The 23,196-nt window shown below is 37.3% G+C and overlaps 2 long non-coding RNA genes across 2 annotated transcripts; both read left to right on the forward strand.

The window, feature by feature from the left end:
• Positions 1 to 1,519: 1,519 nt before the first annotated feature.
• Positions 1,520 to 22,192, forward strand: LOC309476475. Its single transcript, XR_014198187.1, has 3 exons — positions 1,520 to 1,891; positions 20,740 to 21,697; positions 21,812 to 22,192. It is a non-coding gene; the product is annotated as an uncharacterized lncRNA (long non-coding RNA).
• On the forward strand, positions 4,309 to 6,585 carry LOC309476420. The gene is made up of 2 exons (XR_014198127.1): positions 4,309 to 5,222; positions 5,808 to 6,585. It is a non-coding gene; the product is annotated as an uncharacterized lncRNA (long non-coding RNA).
• Positions 22,193 to 23,196: the final 1,004 nt, after the last annotated feature.

Consider the following 23,196-nt stretch of genomic DNA (forward strand, 5'->3'; position numbering starts at 1 on the left):
TGTGTGTGTGTGTGTGTGTGTGTGTGTGTGTGTGTGTGTGTTTTTTTTCATGTACGCACGCTTCGTGGCAAAGAAGTAATGGGGTTGAGTGTGACGGGGTTGTTATTTTTTGCTCAAAATGGCCACTGCTCTACATGAAGTGAATAACAGGAGAGCACATGGCATGCATGGTATTAAGAAATCATGTATATTGTTGAAATAAAGATAATTTTAACAAGTAATAGATTTATATGTTTATTTGATGTAACAGGGTTGAGTCGTTGAGCTTGACAACCACAATATCACAATTCTAAATAAGTTACAGTTACAAAAGAAGGTGGTAACTTGCCTCTGTCTGCACACAATGTTGTTCAGAAGACTTATATGATGTTAATTCCTGTTATTGATGTCACACAAGGATATGTTCATTATTTTTATGGGGGGAGAATGATTTGTCTAACGGGGTTGAGGGGTTACTGAGGTACAGAACTAAATAATGTGATTTTAATTAATAATCATGAATTTAATTAGAGCAACAACAACAACAACAACAAAAAAAAACATTACCAGCAAAAAAGCACAGACAAGTATTCATGGGAAGGGCAATATGTATGTAATTTTAATATTCATATCCCAAGTACACTTTCAGAAGGCCATGAGGGATATGACAAAGTAGGTGGTGTCAACAAAAAAACAAAAACAAAAAAAAAACAAGATCATTTCTAATATAAAGATAAAATGTATGTCATTATTTCTACACTTTATCAAATGAGACATTTCAATTAATTTAACAATCTCTTTAACTCTGTTGCGTGGAAATCTGTCAGATTTCATTTAAAATATCTTCATTTGTGTTCCAAAGACGATCAAAAGTTATACAAAAAGCTTTTAAAAATAGATTTTGGTGACACAATAGGTAAAATGCATTCAGAGTTCCTAATGGCGATGCGAATTCAACCAGGAAAATGGCCCTAGTTTTCGGAACATTTAGTTCTCGGGGAATCACCATGATGGCTAGTTTATAGAAATAAAGCTAGCGCAAGTTCTGCCAGGGAGACTCAATCATTTACGTCACTAATTGCCTTATCAACTACCCTATCATTTCCTTGCTGTAGTATAAAAGGGCAGCCCTTACTCATATCTGAGTCCGCAGATGCTGTTGTTCCAGCCACCACCTTCCTCCCCACCACCACTAAGACGGATCTTCTCCTCCATCCTCCCCCATCACGACCACCCAGGTGTCCACTTTCACCATCCCTAATATCACTAGATGGGCTCTTCTCTCCAACCTGAAGTCTTCAAGACGCCCTCCTTTCCATCCACCCCACCACCACCAGAGGGCCCCCTTCATCGCCTCGGGGGGTGAGCGGCGCCCCTGCCTTCATCTTCAGTCAGCAGTCGCTGATTCAATACCCCTGGAATTCGAGTCATGAACGGGGCCTCCGCCAAAGAATTTGATTGCTTGCTGAGCTCATTAATAAATGTCTATGCTACAGCATTAATTCTCCCGAGTCTTTCTGGCAGAACTACCCGGTGCGAAAGCCCCAATGTTCCATTTCGGCAGTAACATGTACACTTCATGTACCTACATTTATAATACTAATATGCACCCCCTAAATAAGGTACCTTTTGAAAGCTTTTGTACCTTATAAAAAGTAAGTTAAATGACAAAAATAAGGAATATATTGCCAATTAAGAACAGTTAAAGTTGAGATGAACTATAACAGTACATCATGCAAATGCAGGGCTGTGAAACTAAGAGGGTCAAACTGTGTCGTGGGAGGATTCACACACCACATCAACACTTCTGCTGTATGTTTAGCAGGAAGTTTTATTAGATCAGACACTGAACAACTGAAGGAAATGTTTCACGTGTTAGTTTTGTTCTGTTTGTGCTGCTTGAGTCTAATCGGTAAGTTCTAAAAACATTTTATGGCTTAATTTTTCTTTTCCCATATTAGAGTAATAAAGCTGCTCTACTGTTCAAATTAAATTATTTTCATCTGCTGTTATGTACCAGACGAATCAAGAATATTAGGAAATCTACTAACTTTGAATTCAGTCTCTGTTCAGAATTTTAAACTGAAATACAATATTGAAAGGCATGGAAATGAATGGAAATCTCTAGAGAAAATGTAAATTTCTGATATTTTCTGTAAATCTGTTTTCTTAATCTTCGAATAAATTTTTAATGGATTCACATCAGAAGTGTATACTGTATGCACAATTAACTTGCATGTTCAATCTGCAATACTTATCATGTATTTGTTTTTAATAAATATGTAACTTTATACATTGATATTCCTCAACAGAAGATCATTTTAAAACAGTTTAAAGTTTGAGGATGTGTTGCACCATATTAAATTAAGGTTTAACTAATAAATCTCTTGTGCCAAACTTTAAACTGTGAAATAACCAGATTTACATTTAAACCATAATTTTGAGCCTGAATTGCGTTCCTTTACATTAAAGAACAGGGTAAAAGTTAATCTTAAAAGTAAACTCCTTAATGAAGTCATATATGATTGAAAAAGTTTTTGTTGTTTTTGGAAACCTGTCCGCTTTGAGTTCATATCTGTAATTAAGCATTTATGTTTTTTTACTATATTAAATAGCCTGTAATATTTAGTATGACAATCTAAAGCATTACGGCTTGTTGAATAATTTGCTTGTTAAAAATTTACATTTTTAAAAGTATTAATAATAATAATAATACTAATTCTTGCATAAGAATAGTAGCATTTAGGAGAATTATCTCTCCTTTTTTCACAAATGATGCTGCCATATTAGTCTATTAATTGATACTGTAAATATATTTCCTAGTAACCTGTAAGCGCTGCTGCGATGTTTTCTCTCACTGCTTGATTCAGACGATCTCTCTTTAACGGTAGTGGTGAGAAGTTTACAGTAGCACATGTAAAGACAGTTGATATTTCAGGCTTTGTAAACCATCAGAAACCTTAATCTGTAAATTTGTTTGGTTCCACTTTATTTTGATAGTCCACTTCAGAAATTATACTAACTATAAGTAACTTTGCAACTACGTCAACTAACTCTCATTAGAGTATTTGACTGTTAGGTTATGGTTAGTTGCCAAATTACTTATAGTCAGCAGAATATCTGTTGAGGAGCATCAAAATAAAGTGTTAGCAGATACAGAGCAGCCAGTCTACTAATACTCTAATGACAGTTAGTTAGAGATCACTTCTAAGTGGATTATTGAAATAAAGTGTTGCCATTTGTTTGTTCTCCAGGTGTGTTTGGTGAATCATTGTCAGTGATGGAGGGAAATTCTGTCACTCTAAACACTGATGTCACTGAAATACCTGAAGATGAAGATATATGGTGGACATTTGGAGCTGAAAACTATCTTTTAGCTAAAATAAAAAAAAATAAGCAAATTGTCTCAACATATAACGGCACTGATGGAAGATTCAGAGACAGACTGAAGCTGGACGATCAAACTGGATCTCTGACCATCAGAAACACCACAACTGAACATACTGGAGTTTATCAACTAGAGATAATTAGAGCTGGAAAAGCATCAAAAACATTCAATGTTTCTGTCTATGGTGAGTAGAGATCATTTGTCCAAACGTTCATATATTCTATTTACATATTCAAATGTTTAATCATTTTATTGTTTGAGATTACAGACACATTTAGTGACCATGAACACACTAAACACTCACTTCATATTTCAGTTTATTCTCTCATGTTTTCCAGCTCGTCTGCCTGTTCCTGTCATCATCAATAACTCTTCACACTGTTCTTCATCATCATCATCATCATCAAATTGTTCATTGGTGTGTTCATCAGTGTTGAATGTGTGTGATGCGACTCTCTCCTGGTACAAAGGAATCAGTGTATTGTCCAGCATCAGTGTGTGTGATCTCAGCATCAGTCTCTCTCTACCTCTGGAGGTGGAATATCAGGATAAAAACACCTACAGCTGTGTGCTGAACAATCCCATCAGCAACCAGACCACACATCTGGACATCAACACACTCTGTCACACATGTGCAGGTACCACAGCTCTGATGATAGATGTGTGTATTTACTGACCTGATCTCTTTAGTTGTAGATCTGATACATTCACTCACATTAATGACTGTCTCTCTTTAGCCGTTACAGCACTGATGATATACGTGTATGTGTTTATGTACAGATTCACTCACACTAATGACTCTCTCCTTCAGTTCCTCCAGTCTCAGTGTCTCTGATAGTGTTGATCTCTGCTGGATCTCTGATGATTGTTGCTGGATTCGGGATCTTCTGGATCTGCAGTAAATGTAGAAAAATTGACAGGGAAGGCAAGTGTTATTACTGCTTTTAAACAAAGTTTATAATAAACAAAACTTTACACCCTAAAATATACTCTAAATATATTTAGTCAACTGATAACCCTAAATATAATTTTGTCATTATTATGTAGTTAACACCTTTGAGATTATTTATATGAAAAGAAACCAAAACAATATGTGTAGTTTTGTTGTATTATTTTAATTTAATACTGTGAAGCTGCTTTGATACAATCTGTATTGTGAAAAGCGCTATACAAATAAACTTGACTTGACTTGACTAGTTTGTGTTTAATAAAAGACAAAAAAACAGATCCTTCTTTTCTCAAATTGCACCAAAAGATTAAAAATACAAAAGCTTTCTCCACTTTATGAACATAATTTTACATGTTCCATAATTATTCCATGTACATGTTACATAATTGCCTATTGTTACTGTAAAGCTGCTTTGAAACAATCTATATTGTTGAAAGCGCTATATAAATGAAGGTGACGTGTAAAGATGCAGCTGGTGCTAAAGTTTAAATATGTTATTGATTACTTTTGTTCAACTTGTTGAGCATCAATTTCACCAAACAAAGAATGCATTTGACTTAAATTTCCTGCCTGGGTTTTATTTACAAATTATGTGTAAAAACATGTCTCTCTAATTTTAAGGTGATAGTTCAAATTTCAATTTAGTCGAATGAAATTTGTTAATGTAATTTTTTTTTTTTAAAGGGCTGTGTTAATGTTTAATAAAATGTGTGCATTTATGCTTTAACTTTGACGGCCATAATAATAATAATAATACATACAGTATGTTAAAGAATCAGATCTACAGTAATTAGTATTGAGTTTTGTTGTTTTAATGCATCTATTATCATTGAAACAGTCGAGACTCGTGAAGACGAGATCACTTACGCTGAACCAGCGTTCTACAAAAGAAACGCACAGAAAACGGTAAGACGATGTATTATTGAGTAATGTTGTGTTTCTCTGTATTATTTCAGCAGTGAGTCAGATGCAATTGTGTTTTTGACTGTATAATGATCCATCAAACACAACATCACCAAATCAGATGTTTAATAAAAGCCATTAGATTATCAATGCAAGAAAAACTTTTGTTATTTTCCTATTGTGTTGTTTGGATCACATCACAGATTACATTTTTAGCAAGCAATTTTTAATTTGAGATGTAATACATATTTAAAGAAACTGAGAAACACTGAAAGACAGCAGGACCTCTAAACTTCATCTATAAAGGATTGTAATTACATTGATGAAAACATTTAAACAAATAATGGTTTGCACAACAAGACTAGGACAAGCCAAACAAATGATGTTTTGTTGAATCTAATAAATTGAAGTTCTTGTATCAGATTAACATGTTAGCAGAACCGGTTGAGAACCACTGATATAGAAGATGTTGTTTGATGTCATATCTTCAAGATGTTTAAGTTTGCATGCAGTGCTGATAAATGTTATTAGAATAACTATATACAGTAACTATATAAAACTATATTTCTTGTGTTGTGTTTTTTACAGAAAGTTGAAGAGGAGGATCATGTGGATTATGCACCAATCACAATGAGAAGATGAACAAACTTCAGTCTTTTTATAAGTACAAGACCGAACTGTGAGTCCTGCGTCGAGTCCGAGTCTATGGTTGAGTTTTTGGTGAGAATCACCATATTGTATCAGGACGTCCCAGCAGACGTAGAACAGGATAAATATTTAAAGTATTAAATGAAGTGGTCTCCTAAAAACTTAAAACAAACTTCCCTTTTTAACCAATTAAATCATTCATTAGAGCATTTCATGTTTGACTTTTAAAGTATTAAAGAGAACATGCGTGTAATCTCATGAAAAACACAGATGCAAAACACTCATGAACACTGTGGTCTCATGTATTCACATCTGAACAGAAATGTGGTTTGATCTGCTGGGTGGATGGACAGCTTGTGCATGAGTGTTTCTGCTGATGGACGTGTGTGTTTGATGTCAGTTTGTGATCGTCTCTGTCTGAGGTGTGAATAGTCTGTGAATAGCCTGTGGTTGAAGGACTTTTTCCATTCCAGCTCACATGAAACCGTCGACTTCTGCTCTACAGAAAACCTGCTATACTAAAATATACTGAACTCAGCACTGGTGTTTAACAAAAATATAATATACTTTGTGTGCGTGATGATCAATACTCATGCAGTGATCCTGCAGTTAAGCAGTGCGACACTCTCAGGGTCATATTCTTACAAAGGTCATATCATTTTTCTGCCAGTGTCTGCGTAATTTTAAGGATAAATGCAATGTATGACTTACAATTTATGATTTATGTTTGATAGTTGTTAATTTATTTTGTTTTCATCAGTATGGACGAGAAACTAACTAAACACTACAAACAGTCTTGATTATTATTATTTATTTATTTTTATAACAGTGGTCCTGTCCATAAAACAAAGGTTTTTTTAAAGATAAATTAATATCCCTATTAGCAAATATGTAGGCTAGTTAGTGCAGTGTTCTAGTGGATGTGAATAGGCTACCAGGGTGCTTGTGGTTGTTTACTAGTCAAAGTGCCCACATCTCCACATCTCTGTGCTTTTCTCAGTCTCTGTGATCTTCTGGTTTGATGTCTCGGTTCCCTCCTTCAATGTGTGTCTGACCCAGACAGCAACATAGTGTCTGCCCAGATCCGGGCCACATCTGGTACATGTGGATTCAATGGGTACCAGATGTGGGCCGGATCTGGGCCAACACTATGTTGTTGTCTGGGGAGGGACTTTTCACCTGATTCATCATCTTCATTCAGGTGAAAATCTGCTCACTTAAAATTAAAGCATGTCTCCTCAACAACACACATTATTTTAGGAATCATTCTTGAACGGAGCACAGGACTGAAACTGTTTACTTGCAGATTTTCTGATGGTTTTTTTCAACTTCTAAGAAAAGTGACATGAAGTCAGATTTACAGCTCACGCGGAAGACAATATTAACTTTGATGCCGCCAAGATGACGTCACGTGAACACGGCTTCATCCAGGGAGATGTACACAAGAACATTCATTTGTAATCAAATAAAAAAATGATTTGAATTTCTTTTTGTTGACAATGAATAATTTCATAGCTGCCATGTTCCTAATCGTAAATAATATCCTTCATCAAACCTATATGTGTTCCCATCTAATGCTTCTGTATTGTAAACAACCTCCCTAACTGCATTTCTACAATCCTGCCAGTTCAACGCTGATATATAGTTTCTGTTTCTTTTTACTTCAACATGCGCTAATACTCAAAGAAAGCAGATATTTAAACACTCAGAAATGACTATAACAACACTTGACCACTAGAGGGATTAATCACATTCCCACCCAGAATAAATGTGGTAGCTATATTTGCTTTCTCAAGCGTCAAAGCCTATACTGTTTTTATAAAGGATATTAATAATGTTCATTGCCATGGCACGGAGCGATTGAACATGGTAATTATATTTCTCCACAACATAGTACAGTTATGATTCCTATTATACAATTATAATTTGAGATCTTCAAAGTGTAAAAGAAATTATAAAAAAAATGGTCATTTATTTTTTTAAGTCACTCATTAAATTTCACTATAATAACTGTTGCTGTTTCCCATGATCTTTATTATTATTATTATTTGTAAGAACAACATCCCACACAATGTGCCCTTATTATCACCTTATATTTCAGATAAGAGCAGGCACGGCCATTTGTACTTTTAATGTGTCTGGCTTCCAGTGTCATATGCCTCCTTACCATATTACCATATTACATATCATATCTACATATCTTAGTAACTATAAACATGCTGGTTTGTAGCAAAAAGTTTAAAGTTCACTGAACTTTGATATATTCTTCTCGTTATTTCTCTATAGCTGATAATAAATAGTCTCGCACATTCTGCGTCCAGCTTACTTCTGCGTTGAAACATCAGGTTTCCTCCTTCCCTTTAGCCGGTGTGTATCGCTCCTCCACCTCGCTGTGCTCAGAAGCCTTAACCTGCCCAACGTTGCTTTAATCTCTGGTTTAATCACTGTGTTACGATTATTAAGTGTAAGAAGTCCAGATAAACTGTACTTTAACTGTACTTGTTGCCACAGCAACAACCAGGGTACTGAAGGGGTTGGGGGTCAGAGGACAGGCCTTCCGAAAAGCTGTTGGGTCACTGTCAGAGACTGATGAGCAAAGCAGAAACTGGCTGTGGCTAAATCGGAAGAATCCCAAATGGCCCACAAAATGGCCAAGAGAGGTAAGAGTAGAGGGGGGCGCACCTGGGACACCAGTTGTTGCTTTTGAGCCCTTTGGAGGTGTCTTGGGCCTATCAACGAAAACACCAAGGAAGGAGGGTGCCCACCTGATGACCCTAATGAACTGATTAATGGCTCCATCTGGTGTGTTTTTGAAGAACAGCATCATCACTGTGAACTCAACAGGAAACACTATTATAGTGATGATATGTGTGACCCCTCAGGATGTGCATCCAACACTATATTGTTGGATTTTAACATTCCTTAAAGGGTAAATATTGTTTAAGTGCTATAGTCTGGTCCCTGGGGGCATTTACCAACCCCAAAAAACGTGAAAATTTACGTCAACTTGTGTAAAAGTTAAACATGACGGTACATGCAAGTCGATGAGTTGAATCAATGTAACTCCACAACAACTACATAAATGTATCCACTAACCATTCATAAATGTCCAGGTGCGTCTAAAAGTTAAACCTCTACCTGAGTCTCTCTGTAAGGCAGCACTCGCTAGTGAGATTATTTGCGTGTTTTGTCATTGTTGGAGTATCCGAAGCTTGTGTAAAGGATCGACACTCTTCTGAACAGAGGCGAGGAGCTGCAGCTCATTTACATTTAAAGGGACACACGCGAAAATGGCGCGTTTTGCTCACACCCAAAAAGGGCAAATTTAATCAGCTGCAATACGTGATGTGTGGGGTATTTTGAGCTGAAATGTCAAAGACACATACTGGGAACACAGTAGATTTATATTACATCTTGTGAAAAGGGGCAAAAAATGTTAGCCTGACTACGTCAGACTTCGTACTTCCGCTCAATTTCATTTCGCTTCTGTACTCAGTCTGAGACAGCGTCATAGCTTTCCGTTTTCCTCCGGCCTGAAAACAGCCGGGCCAATCAACGAACAGAGGGTGGGCTGAGAGCCGTGACGTAGACGCTGATTGTACCGTGGATGCATAGATTTACTTCACATAATCTGCAAAAGTCGTTCACAGCCATGTTCACTCCGGTGTTTCGCTGTTTTTTGTTTTCGCATCATACGTGTGTTTACACGTAACATATGCAAACAAACAGCAGAAGAACATCATTTATTCACACTTTCATTCTCAGACAAACATGTCTCATGATCTTGAACAACTTAATGCACATTCAACTCACATCCTGATTTCTAAGCATCACAGTACAATCTGTAGAATGTGAATGTTTTATTCTTTACCAAATTGATATAAAATTATATATTTTTTAAAACAAAAGAATAAATAACTTTTTACAGACTAAACTTGTGAATGGCAGTGTTAAACAGAGGTGGGTAGAGTACCCAAAAACTGTACTCAAGTAAAAGTACAAGTACTTATAGAAATATTTACTCAAAGTAAAAGTAAAAGTAATAATCTTAATAGTTACTTGAGTAAGAGTAAAAAAGTATCCAATGAAAAAACTACTCAAGTAGCGAGTAACTTACTTCGGATCATATAGGCCTCTATTTTATATATATATATATATATATATATACAGAATATATATGAAGACTTCAGATGCAAAAGCCTCTGAGTGCCATCTGAAACTTTCTTCTAAAACAAGCATTTTTATCAAGCTTGTATATTTAAGTTCAGTAATGTCACTTTAACGACAATTAATAGGTACTTTTCATTGCCATTTAAGTGAAATAACTGAACATAAACATACAAACTTGATAAAAATGCTCTTTTAGAAAATTTCAGATGGTACTTAGAGGCTTTTGCATCTGAAGTCGTCATATATATATAAAATAATATTATTTAGATTTTTTTTATTTAAATGACTATTATTTTCATAAGTAGATTGGCTCTCTTTGCAACAAAAAACATTATTTCTGCCATCTGTAGCCCGAAAATCATTGCCTGTCCTTTGGTTTGTATAATAGTAACTTACAGTTGGATTATTAGACAATGTCGAAATAAAGTGAATCTGCAGAGTGTTGCATTCAACTGACACAGAGAAGAAAGAGTTAAAACTCTTCACATGTGCTCGCGCTCATGACTGCTACTGAACATCTGAACACAAAAAAACAAACAAGTACATCGACGGATCTTTTTCTGTCTGTTCTCCAAAATATAATCAAATGTATATTTCTGCAAGCATGTTTAAACTGGTTAACTGTGTGTACGGCAGGCAAAAGCATTCGTTTTCAAGTCGAGTTCGTACGCCACTGCGCAACAATACACAAACTACCGCAGGATGGCGGGTGTTCATAAACTGTGAACAATGGTAGCTTATTTAATGTAGAAATGAATGTATTATGTCCAAAAAACGGGTAATGTCATCCTTTCTACTAGTGCTATCATGGCATAATAATCTGTTTGGTTGTAAAATGTATTACCTGAGTGAAATGAAATCGAATGTATCGTCCTGTGGAATCATTCATTCACAGACAGCTTACGAAGATGTTCAACTAATAAAGATCTTCATCGCTGGCAAATATATGATGCATTTGAAGATTTGCTCTCACTTGACTGTAGCCTACTGTAGGTCCACGGCCACTTCATCCAACGCTCTTCCCAGCTAACAGGGGACGTCCCCCGGACTTTTCCAACGTCCCCTTAAGTCCGCATTAGGTCCGCTTTGTAACGTTCCCGAGCGGACGTTCGGAGGACGTCCGCATTTGGTCCGCTTTGTAACGTTCCCGAGCGGACCTTCGGAGGACGTCCGTATTTGGTCCGCTTTGTAACGTTCCCGAGCGGACCTTCGGAGGACGTCCGTATTTGGTCCGCTTTGTAACGTTCCCGAGCGGACCTTCGGAGGACGTCCGTATTTGGTCCGCTTTGTAACGTTCGCTGATGGACGTTCTGATGACATTTGTCCGGGCCAGTTTGCGAACGTCTATTTCGTCCCTCACCTGCCATTTCCATGACAACACAATCCAGTCGCCCATGCCTTTGATTTTTATCATTAGACCGGACATCTTGCAACTCAGACAAACGAATAATTAAACTAAAATATAAACCCATATTGGATTTAAAAGGGGATTTGTTTATCCATTAAATGAACTGTAATAATAGATTTTATCTAAAAACCATGGTTTTTTGTTTTGCAGATTGACAGTTTTATAACTGCAAATAAACTATAGTAAAAATATTATTTGAATTAATTGTAAAATTAAGTTAATGTTAAAATTGTTAGTGTTTTAATTTTAATGTTAAGATAATAACTTTCATGTTACTTATAACTTCTATCACTAATTAAATATGTAATCAAATCACGAGTCTGTTTTCAGCCAATATAATTTAAACATCAAAAACATGAGAAGTGATTCAATTGAATAGCCTACAATTTATTATTCCGCATGAAGAAAATATGGTTGAATCTCAGGAGCTCTAAAATAATGCATCGACTTCACATGATGAATGCAGCCAAGGAAAATGCGAAGAATGGAAAAGCACATTGCTGGAAAGAAAGTGGAAAATAACACAGGTAAGACAAATAAAAGTATCCTCCTAATTTAGACTACCTGTAAAAATGTTGGTCAGGCGATCGAAGTACTGGTTTTATTCAAAATAAGTTATTTTAGGAAAAATATTACCGGTATTCTAATTATTGCACTTAAGACTGATAGCACATTGCATTTCAAATAACAAAAAAAAAAAGTGTCATATAGCTACACACTATAATTTTGGCAGAATATGCCTTCCATAACACACTAGCAAGTGACGATCAAATGCACCTAAGCGAGTGACGTCATTCATTATGCGGCACGCAGCATGTATCCGTGTATCCATGGCAACGCTCAGCTGCGTAGTGACAGTTAACGGTCCTCCTCAGACGCGGCCTTGTGTTTTCTCTTTCGACAGTCTAAAAGGTATTTTTAATTTTTAGATTAGTATACATTAGTTATCGTAACCACTATACATCATTACATATTATGAAAATTTGACCTTTTAAAACGTTTGCTGAAGTTGTCCGCCGTTGTACCACTGCTAACCGTTATGCTAACACTACGAAACTAACGTTAAATGTTGCTGAAATGAAACGACGTTATATTTCACATATTCATATATAGACATATAAAATCATAACACTACTGAATGTGTTCATTTTGTTGTTTTAGATGCCAGGGGGGAGAACTGCCAACGGACTAACCCCACAGCTGACCGACCGAGACACACACACACACACACACACACACACACACACACACACACACACAGCTGCCAGCGCGTTTGAAGACACACACACACACGGAAAGAGCACAACACCTTTACAATTGTTTGAATAAATACTTTGTTCCTTACAACGTGTCTGTTTTCTTTGGTTAGCCAGAAGTAAAATAAAATAAAAGGATGTTAAAAGGACTTCTAATGAACGTTCTGTAAAGGTCCCCGAAAGTTTTCCAAACGTCCCACTAAGGTCCCTCGGGACGTCGCACGACGGTCCTGCAAACGTCCTGCGCACGTCCCCCGCGACGTCCTGCTAACGTTTAACCCTACACGAAGACGTCCAGAGGACGTTCGCAGAGGACGTTCAGGGACGTTCTAGGGACGTCTTTTTGTTAGCTGGGTTGTACGACTCCGAGTCGAGTGTGAATTGCAATCGCTTCAGACGATTCAGTGCGTGCAGGAACTGAACAGAATCAGGAACTGAATCATTCAAACTGATTCGCGAACCGATTTAGACAGATCTGCCAACTTGTTTGATGAAGTCTTTGAACAGAATCGACTCAAAAGAGTGATTCATTTGTGAATTGAGCATCGCTCAAGCCCAGAAAAAAAGATACATCGCGCTTGGAATAAACTACGCATTTAACAACACATATTGCATTAAAATAAAGTAACGAGAAGGACGTCGCCCAACGTAACGAAGTAAAAGTACAGTTTTTTCATTAGAAATGTACTCGAGTAAAAGTAATAAGTACCCACATTCAAATCTACTCTTAAAAGTACATTTTTTCCAAAAAAATACTCAAGTAAATGTAACGAAGTAAATGTACTTCGTTACTACCCACCTCTGGTGTTAAATATACACTCACCTAAAGGATTATTAGGAACACCATACTAATACTGTGTTTGACCCCCTTTCGCCTTCAGAACTGCCTTAATTCTACGTGGCATTGATTCAACAAGGTGCTGAAAGCATTCTTTAGAAATGTTGGCCCATATTGATAGGATAGCATCTTGCAGTTGATGGAGATTTGTGGGATGCACATCCAGGGCACGAAGCTCCCGTTCCACCACATCCCAAAGATGCTCTATTGGGTTGAGATCTGGTGACTGTGGGGGCCATTTTAGTACAGTGAACTCATTTTCATGTTCAAGAAACCAATTTGAAATGATTCGAGCTTTGTGACATGGTGCATTATCCTGCTGGAAGTAGCCATCAGAGGATGGGTACATGGTGGTCATAAAGGGATGGACATGGTCAGAAACAATGCTCAGGTAGGCCGTGGCATTTAAACGATGCCCAGTTGGCACGAAGGGGCCTAAAGTGTGCCAAGAAAACATCCCCCACACCATTACACCACCACCACCAGCCTGCACAGTGGTAACAAGGCATGATGGATCCATGTTCTCATTCTGTTTACGCCAAATTCTGACTCTACCATCTGAATGTCTCTACAGAAATCGAGACTCATCAGACCAGGCAACATTTTTCCAGTCTTCAACTGTCCAATTTTGGTGAGCTCGTGCAAATTGTAGCCTCTTTTTCCTATTTGTAGTGGAGATGAGTGGTACCCGGTGGGATCTTCTGCTGTTGTAGCCCATCCGCCTCAAGGTTGTGCGTGTTGTGGCTTCACAAATGCTTTGCTGCATACCTCGGTTGTAACGAGTGGTTATTTCAGTCAAAGTTGCTCTTCTATCAGCTTGAATCAGTCGGCCCATTCTCCTCTGACCTCTAGCATCAACAAGGCATTTTCGCCCACAGGACTGCTGCATACTGGATGTTTTTCCCTTTTCACACCATTCTTTGTAAACCCTAGAAATGGTTGTGCGTGGAAATCCTAGTAACTGAGCAGATTGTGAAATACTCAGACCGGCCCGTCTGGCACCAACAACCATGCCACGCTCAAAATTACTTAAATCACCTTTCTTTCCCATTCTGACATTCAGTTTGGAGTTCAGGAGATTGTCTTGACCAGGACCACACCCCTAAATGCATTGAAGCAACTGCCATGTGATTGGTTGATTAGATAATTGCATTAATGAGAAATTGAACAGGTGTTCCTAATAATCCTTTAGGTGAGTGTAATTGTGTTTCAATTGTTTTCCTGTCTCTGTGTGAAACAGTTTATCATCATGTTTCTGTAGATTAAAGTTTAAAGCTGTTCGTATAAGCAGGACAGGAAGAAACTCTTCACCTACAAACTACCACACACACACACGCACTGAATGCCCAGTCTCACATATAAGATGTCCGTCCAACCAAATGATCAAACCACAAAAAAAAAAAAAAGAAGACAGAAATAACCCGCAGGAGGTTTCAGTTTGACTCAGAAGCTGAACGTCAGTAAAACTATGAGATCAGATACGCTTTTAACTTTGTACTTTATTTTTATTCATACACTAAATTTAAGAACTGAATAAATATACACAACCATTTTAAAATCAGTTATGCTCTTAGCCATTTAACACAGTTACAACTACTTTTCAAAAAGTATGTTAAATGATAAAAATAAAGAATATCTCACCCATTAAGAACAGTTTAAGTCTTGATAAGGCCAGATGAACTATAACATTATGTCATGTGCAAATGCAGCGAGTGAAACTAGGAGGGTCAAACTGTGTCGTGGGAGGGTTCACATATAGACTTGAGTGTTTTCAGTGGATAGTTTCATCACACACTGAACTACTGATGAAAATGTTTCACACGTTTTTCACATGCGTTTTGTTCTGTCTGTGCTGGTGCCGTTTGATTGGTAAGTTACAAAAACATTTTTATGTTTTTTGTTGTTTTTTTGATGGTGATACAGCGGCTGCTACACACTCAGAAAAAAGGTACAAAAGCTGTCACTGAGGTGACACACTTTCAAAAGTAATATAATAATTTAAGTACTAGTACCTTTAATATACTAATATGCATCCTTTAGGGATTAATAAGTGAAAGGGTCTCGCTCCAGTCACAGCTTTTGTACCTTTTTTCCTGACAGTATCTGTTCAAATGAGATTATTTTCATCTACTGTTATGTGTGAAATGAATCATGAATATTGTGAAATCTACAAACTTTGTATTCAGTCTCTGTTCAGAATTTTAAACCGACATTTTCTGCCATAAAGTTGGACATTTTAACATGGGGGGTGGGTTGGCTCTCTTTTGGAGCCTGTCCCTAGTGGCCAGACAATGAATTGCAGTTTAAGTCACTTCTGTGTTGGATTCAGGAGAGAGACAGGAAGCTTCGCCAAGATCACTTGGTTCAAACACACAGGCTGCATCCGAAATCTGACAAATGACAGACAGGATACGGAGGTAGGAAGGTAACAAGGACCGAATCCGATGATCGTGTTACATCCATCAGGAGACCTTCATCTGATTGATTTTTGAAGGCAGCATTGATGTATCCTTCACTGCCTTTGATATCCCACAATCCTGTGCATTCCATTCTGTGACAGTTAAATAAAGATGGCGTTTGAAATTTGAGGTCGGAGGTCAGTTTGTGTGTAAAGTGCACATTTTGACAAACTTTTCCCTCTTCTGATGACATTTCTAGTGAGAAGTTAATATTGTAGTAATCAAAATATTCAATTTGTTGTCACCAAAGCTCTCTCTTTTTTGTCATTAATCATTAAATCGTTACGCTGCCTCAGAAGCCTGTCTGAAATCAGTTTGGTGAGGTATCTTTATACATAAACGCCGTCTGCTAGGTCATTGTCTGACAGGGCAGAGAGGCAACAAGTCACTGTCTAGGTTTTCAGATTCAGCCACAATTTGTAGCCTATATATTTACAACACTAACTAACTCTATGAACATGGAAAACAGTGATAAATCGACCTCTCGCCCTCTCAACCTTATAACTAAGGAGGAAATCCAACGCAACTTTGAGGGGACCAAACGAAACATGATCAGTTAGCGACACTGGATATCAACCACACAGCAAATGCTAAGACTTTTTCATATACTGTCTACTTTCTTTGTATAACAGTTCTATCTAATAACGTATTAGACAGGGCGGTTAAACAGATTGTAAACTAAAGATGGAGAATACGAGTGCTGTGTTCAGGCTCTGGGGCTCGTTCTTCGTACGTCGCTAACTCAGTTAGCTGGATTTGATTGTTGACGATTTGGCATGATCTTGGATTGTTTGGTTCTTCGACGCTCATCCTGGACTTGCTGTCATAGCAACAGGTGCGCAAACTTGAACCTGCTCGGGAGCAGGCTTATTTCATGTAAACAGGATTAGATCCCGGCTTCATAAGCGGAGCTGATACGGGAAGTCCAGCGCAGCGCGATAGTGCACTTTCTGAGATTGAAATTTTTTTCTCGTGACTCGTGAGATTGTCGTTTACATTATTAATTTGTTGGAAACGCACATTATTTTCGACTTGTCGGAGTCGGGCTTTAACTACAGCACAAACTGTTTGCATTGCCCTATGATTATTTGCGAGTGGCTCTTTCCTTTACACTATTGGAGCAGAGAACTTGATGGAAAGTGCTGTCTGTCGTGTCATTCGGAGTTTACCTGGCGCTTTTAGGTTTAAAAAACAGTTTTAGGTTTTTAAGACCCAATGTTGTAAAGCAGTTTTTTTAAAGCAGTTTTTTTTTTTTTTTTTTTTTTTTTTTTGGCTATCATTTTTTATGAAGATCATGCAATCATGACCATGCCGATTACAGTATGTCACTCAGGCTTCACTAACGTGATTGGTACCATAGATAGACTATATAGGCTTCCATAGACTGCCATCAAGGCCTCAATGAAGGGGATTATGTGAACAGAAAGGGGGTTCACAATGTAAATGTGCAGCCCAGTTACTATTGGGAGTCTTAATATTCCAGATTAATAATATTATATCAAATAAAAAAAGTCAGTTGACTAAAATCTTCCATATCACAAATGTGAAAGCAAAATGGCCAGGATCTGTGCATGACTTAAGAATTTTCAGAGATTCACATTTATGCACATTATTTGAAAGTGGTAAGGAAAGTTCCACAATTAAATATCAAGCTCACTGTATTACATACACTTATGCTGATCCTAACAGAACTGCATTTCTTCATAGGTGATTATGACATGTTCCTGCCTGCAGACAGGTGTTTTATGACCCCATTCCCTGACCCAAACCAGTTACAATGCAGTAGCCAGGACAAGGGCACGCAATGAAATGAACTTTGGCTAACTAAAGGGAAGATTTCAGTGTCTGATAAGTCTGAGGTTTGCACACCTGACAGGGCCTGTGACATTACTGCATGTGCCATATTACACAACATTGCCCAAAAAAAAAAAAAAAAAAAAACTTTTCATTATAATATAATGAAAAGTTTAATAAAAGACCAATATACTTAGTTCCTTGAGTTTTATTTCAATTGTTCTTTGTAAAGAAAAGCCAGTGTTCAAGTGCCTGCAACAAGAGATATTAGACACATGCCTCATGCAACAAATAAAAAGGAATGTCTCCTCTGTCTGTGCTGACTCTTCTGTAGGCCTTTCTGTAGATGTGGAATCCTGCAACTTATATTGCTGCCATAAAGCATACAAGTATAAATTAAGTAAAGTTATTTATGCACTTGCAGGTAGGCTAGTTCCTCCATATGACAGTTATCTGAGAGGGTTTATTCACTGTCCAGTGAAATGGAAATAAATGGACATTACAAAGTCTTATACTTTCTTTCCTTTGGAAAGTTATAAAAAAAATGTCCACTTACTGCACATATTTCAGCCACCACTTTCTTGGGAACAGATACAAGTGTTGGTGTATTATGTAAAAGTGCACAAAAGAGGAAAACACAATGTCATTATATGAACTACACTCTGGAAAAATATTTTTACATTAATATAAGTTTATTAGTTTTGTCAAAGCAATTCATCATTACTCAAGATTTAACAGTTGAAATGACTATACAGCCTTAATTTAATGCAGCAAAAGTTATTTTACAGTGTAGGCTACTAAGATCTTTTCTTCTTTTTTTTTTTTTTGCTCAGCCTTTTTCTTGGTTGCTTTTATAAACAGCCAACCATTTATTTAATAGTGTCTTTTATAAAAGAGACTATAATATAACAAAAAAATTACCATTATGTAGAATATTTTTGTACTTCACTTTTGTTTGTTCCCATGTTCTAGTGTGGTGACTCTGACATTACAATGAACAAAGTAATTATGCAATTATTCAAATACAAAAATATAGGCTAATAAGTGATAAAAACATCTAACATGGCCACTTCTAACGGATTTAAATTGTCTGCTACTTTTTGCCAGCCCTCTCTCCTGGCTTTTGCAGACTTTGAGGTGTTCCCTGCGTTTTGCATTAAAACATTAAAATTCCGAATAAACTTCGACTATTAGTTCTTGCTCTGCTGCGGAGAAAAACTGTGCGCGCTCTTTGGCCATGCTGAACAGCCAATAGCAGCGTTGCTGATCAATGTTTCTACTATCGATACATGTCCCCTTTTAACCCAGCGCATGAACGCGCAATTATCTCAGATAACTCAATCCAGCGATACTAATCCTATCCGGCAAGTGTGTTCGAAGAACCGAGTTAGCCAGATCATGATTAGCACGATGATATTATCTTGGATGTGTCATTTGATCTCGGATGTAATAAGCAACGTACGAAGAACGAGCCCCTGGTGTTCTCAGTGCTGTCAAAATAAAAGTCACAACAACAAGTGCGGCTTACGTCACTTCAGAGTTCCTAGTGGTGTAAAAAATTGGAAAATTGCCCTAGCTTTGGAAACATTTAGTTCTCGGGGAACCACCCTGGTGGCTAGAACTACCCGGTGTGAAAGCGCCTAATATGTGCCATTTCGGCAGTAATATGTACACTTTATGTACATACATTTATAATACTAATATGCATTGCACACCCTAAATAAGGTACCATTTGAAAGCTTTTGTACCTTACAATAAGCAAGTTAAATTACAAAAATAAGGAATATATTGCCAATTAAGAACAGTTAAAGTTGAGATGAACTAGTACATCATGCAAATTCAGGGTTGTGAAACTAGGAGGGTCAAACTGTGTCGTGGGAGGATTCACACACCACATCAACACTTCTGCTGTATGTTTAGCAGGAAGTTTTATTAGATCAGACACTGAACAACTTAAGGAAATGTTTCACATGTTAATTTTTAGTCTAATCTGTAAGTTATAAAAACATTTTATGGCTTAATTTTTCTTTTCCCATATTAGAGTAATAAAGCTGCTCTACTGTTCAAATGAAACTATTTTCATCTGATGTTATGTACCAGACGAATCACGAATATTGGGAAATGTCTCTGCATCTCTACAGTGATTGTACATATATTTCTGTAAATCTGTTTTCAATGTATTCAAATACATTTTGAATGGATTCACATCAGAAGTGTATATATCCACAAATAAACTTGCACATTCAATCTGCAATAATTGTCAGGTATCTGTTTTTAATAAATATGCAAATAAATATGCAAATATAAACTTTATACATTGATCCTGAATTGTGTTCCTTCACATTAAAGAACAGGGTCAAAGTTAATCTTAAAAGTCGTATATGATATGTTGTTTTTGGAAACCTGTCCGCTTTGAGTTCACATCTGTAATTAATGCATTTATGTTTTTTACTATATTAAATAGCCTGTAATATTTAGAATGACAATCCAATGTATTACGGCTTGTTGGGTCATTTGCTTGTTTAATATTTACGGTGCATCTGTACAAGTATGAATACAAGTATGTACAAGTATGAATAATAATAAGTCTTGCATAAGAATAGAAGCATTAAGCCATCATCTCTAGACTGGCTCCGCCCTCCTATGTACTTCCGCTCAATTTGAATTTTCCTTTAGTATGATTTATGTACCAGGACCAGGCTAATTATCTCCTTTTTTTCCATAAATGATGTTGCTGTATTAGTACTTAAAAAAAAAAAAAAAAAAATTATATTTATTTATAAGCAATTCATAAGCACCACTGCAATGTTTTCTCTCTCTGCTTGATTCAGACAATCTCTTTAACGGTAGCGGTTAGAAGTTTACAGTAGCACATGTAAAGACGGTTGATATTTCAGGCTTTGTAAACCATCAGAAACCTTAATCTGTGAATCTGTTTGTTCATCAGGTGTGTTTGGTGAATCAGTGTCAGTGATGGAGGGAGATTCTGTTACTCTAAACACTGATGATACTGAAATACATGAAGATGAAGATATATGGTGGTCATTTGGAGCTGAAAACTATCTTTTAGCTAAAATTAAAAAAAAGAAGCAACTCTTCTCCACATATGATGGTCCTGATGGGAGATTCAGAGACAGACTGAAGCTGGACGATCAAACTGGATCTCTGACCATCACAAACACCACAACTGAACATACTGGAGTTTATAAACTACAGATAATTAGAGCTGGAAAAGCATCAATAGCATTCAATGTTTCTGTCTATGGTGAGCAGAGATAATCTGTCCAAATGTTAACATGTTAATTTTATAGTTAGGACTGAAAGACACATTCAGTGACCATTAACACACTACACACCAACTCAACACAAAATTCACAATAACTAAAATAGACTGATTGTTAATAGTTCTCTCTATTCTCTCATGTTTTCCAGCTCGTCTGCCTGTTCCTGTCATCATCAGTAACTCTTCACAATGTTCTTCATCATCATCATCATGTTCATTGGTGTGTTCATCAGTGTTGAATGTGTGTGATGTGACTCTCTCCTGGTACAAAGGAATCAGTGTATTGTCCAGCATCAGTGTGTGTGATCTCAGCATCAGTCTCTCTCTACCTCTGGAGGTGGAATATCAGGATAAAAACACCTACAGCTGTGTGCTGAACAATCCCATCAGCAACCAGACCACACATCTGGACATCAACACACTCTGTCACACATGTGCAGGTACCACAGCACTGATGATAGATGTGTGTGTTTACACATTCACTCACACTAATGACTCTCTCCTTCTCCTCCTCCAGTGTCAGTGTCTCTGATAGTGTTGATCTCTGCTGCTGCTGCTGGAGGATCTCTGTTGATTGTAGCTGCAGTCATTGGGATCTTCTGGATCTGCAGGAAAAAAATAGGTAACGAGATCAAACAATTAATGCATATGTTGAAATATTGATCTTTTATAAGGCCAATTTCAATAGACTGAATGCTGTTTTTAACTTGTATGCATTATGTTATTGTTTATGCAGTTCAGACCCAGGAGAAATACATGAATTATTCTGCATGTAAACCAAAAAGACGAAAAAAGGTAAGACCATTCATGACTTTGTTGCAATAAGTTGTTGTCTGTTTGAATTTTTGTAATCAATATGCATCAGACGGTCAGTAAACAGATGTATTGTATTTTTTCTCAATAACAATAAAATATGATTATATTCAATGAATAGTTCATCCAACAAAAAAAAGTCTAAAAAAAATTTACTCACAGCACTGTTATTAGATTATTTTAGGCAGCATGTCAGCCTCAGTCACCATTCACTGCATATTTTTTAAAGTGAACTATAACTGCCAGTGTCTGCCTACCACCACCTTGTGTTTCCCGGAAGAAAGTTTATCTCCATCGTTGGTCTGGTTGTACCGTAACCATAGACTGTAAAAAAATATGGACGTAGTGTCCGTGACGTCACCCGTAGGTTTCTGAAGAGCATTTTTGAAGCCTAAAGTGGGCGGAGCCGGCCGTAGCCATCTTGTCCTTGCGTTACTCCTGGATTAACAGAAAATGGGCAAAGAGGCTGAGGAGCCTGGCTATCTGAAATCACGCCCACCTAGCTCGACATGATCGAGTTAGCTCAGGCTGGGGAGGTAATGCTCTAACGTTATGCTTTTGACAGTACCAAGTCTGCGACTGCACAGGGCCTCGCGCTAAAGTGACAGTTGATGATGTAAAGCTAATTAAAAGTTCCTATTTTTGCCCTTCAAAATGTTGTAATAGTTAAAAGACATGGCTACAAGTGAGACTGTGTATCGTGATTCTGTACTATTCTGCTAGTTGAAAATGTATTATGCAGTAACTTAATATTACTCTGAGAGAGTGTGTGTGAAAGTGATTTATGTGCATACATGTCAGTCACTCTTTTTTATGGTCCGTCAGCCCGGCATCGCTCGTCAAGTTCGTAGAGAGCTTATTCAGTCCATTCTAAATTCTGATTTTGGCCGCCTCTCAAATGGGTTAAACCATATACCCAGCTAGAAATGTTACGTTCCCAGGACGTTCTCAGAACGTCCCCACTGGTGTCAAGGACGTCGCCTAGTAACGTTCCGGGAACGTTCTGAGACGGTCATGATGTGGAGTTCTTTAAAGGGTCGGAGGACGTTATTTTGCGGACCTTCACGGAACATTCGGGACGTTCTCGGGACGTTTAGGGGACCATGTTTTATTTGGAAATGTGATGTTCCCAGAACGTTCTCAGAACGTCCCCACTGGTGTCAAAGACCTGTAGGGACCTATAGGGAACCAAACTAGAATACACTTGTTCTTGCAGAACCTTAATCAGGAATAAGCATGCACGTTTAACACATTCAAAGATAAAACACAAAGCAGGGATCCGTCATTTATTTATTTATTTTGTGTGAA

The sequence above is a fragment of the Leuciscus leuciscus genome, assembly GCF_965113295.1.
Source record: "Leuciscus leuciscus genome assembly, chromosome: 15".
NCBI lineage: Eukaryota > Metazoa > Chordata > Actinopteri > Cypriniformes > Leuciscidae > Leuciscus > Leuciscus leuciscus.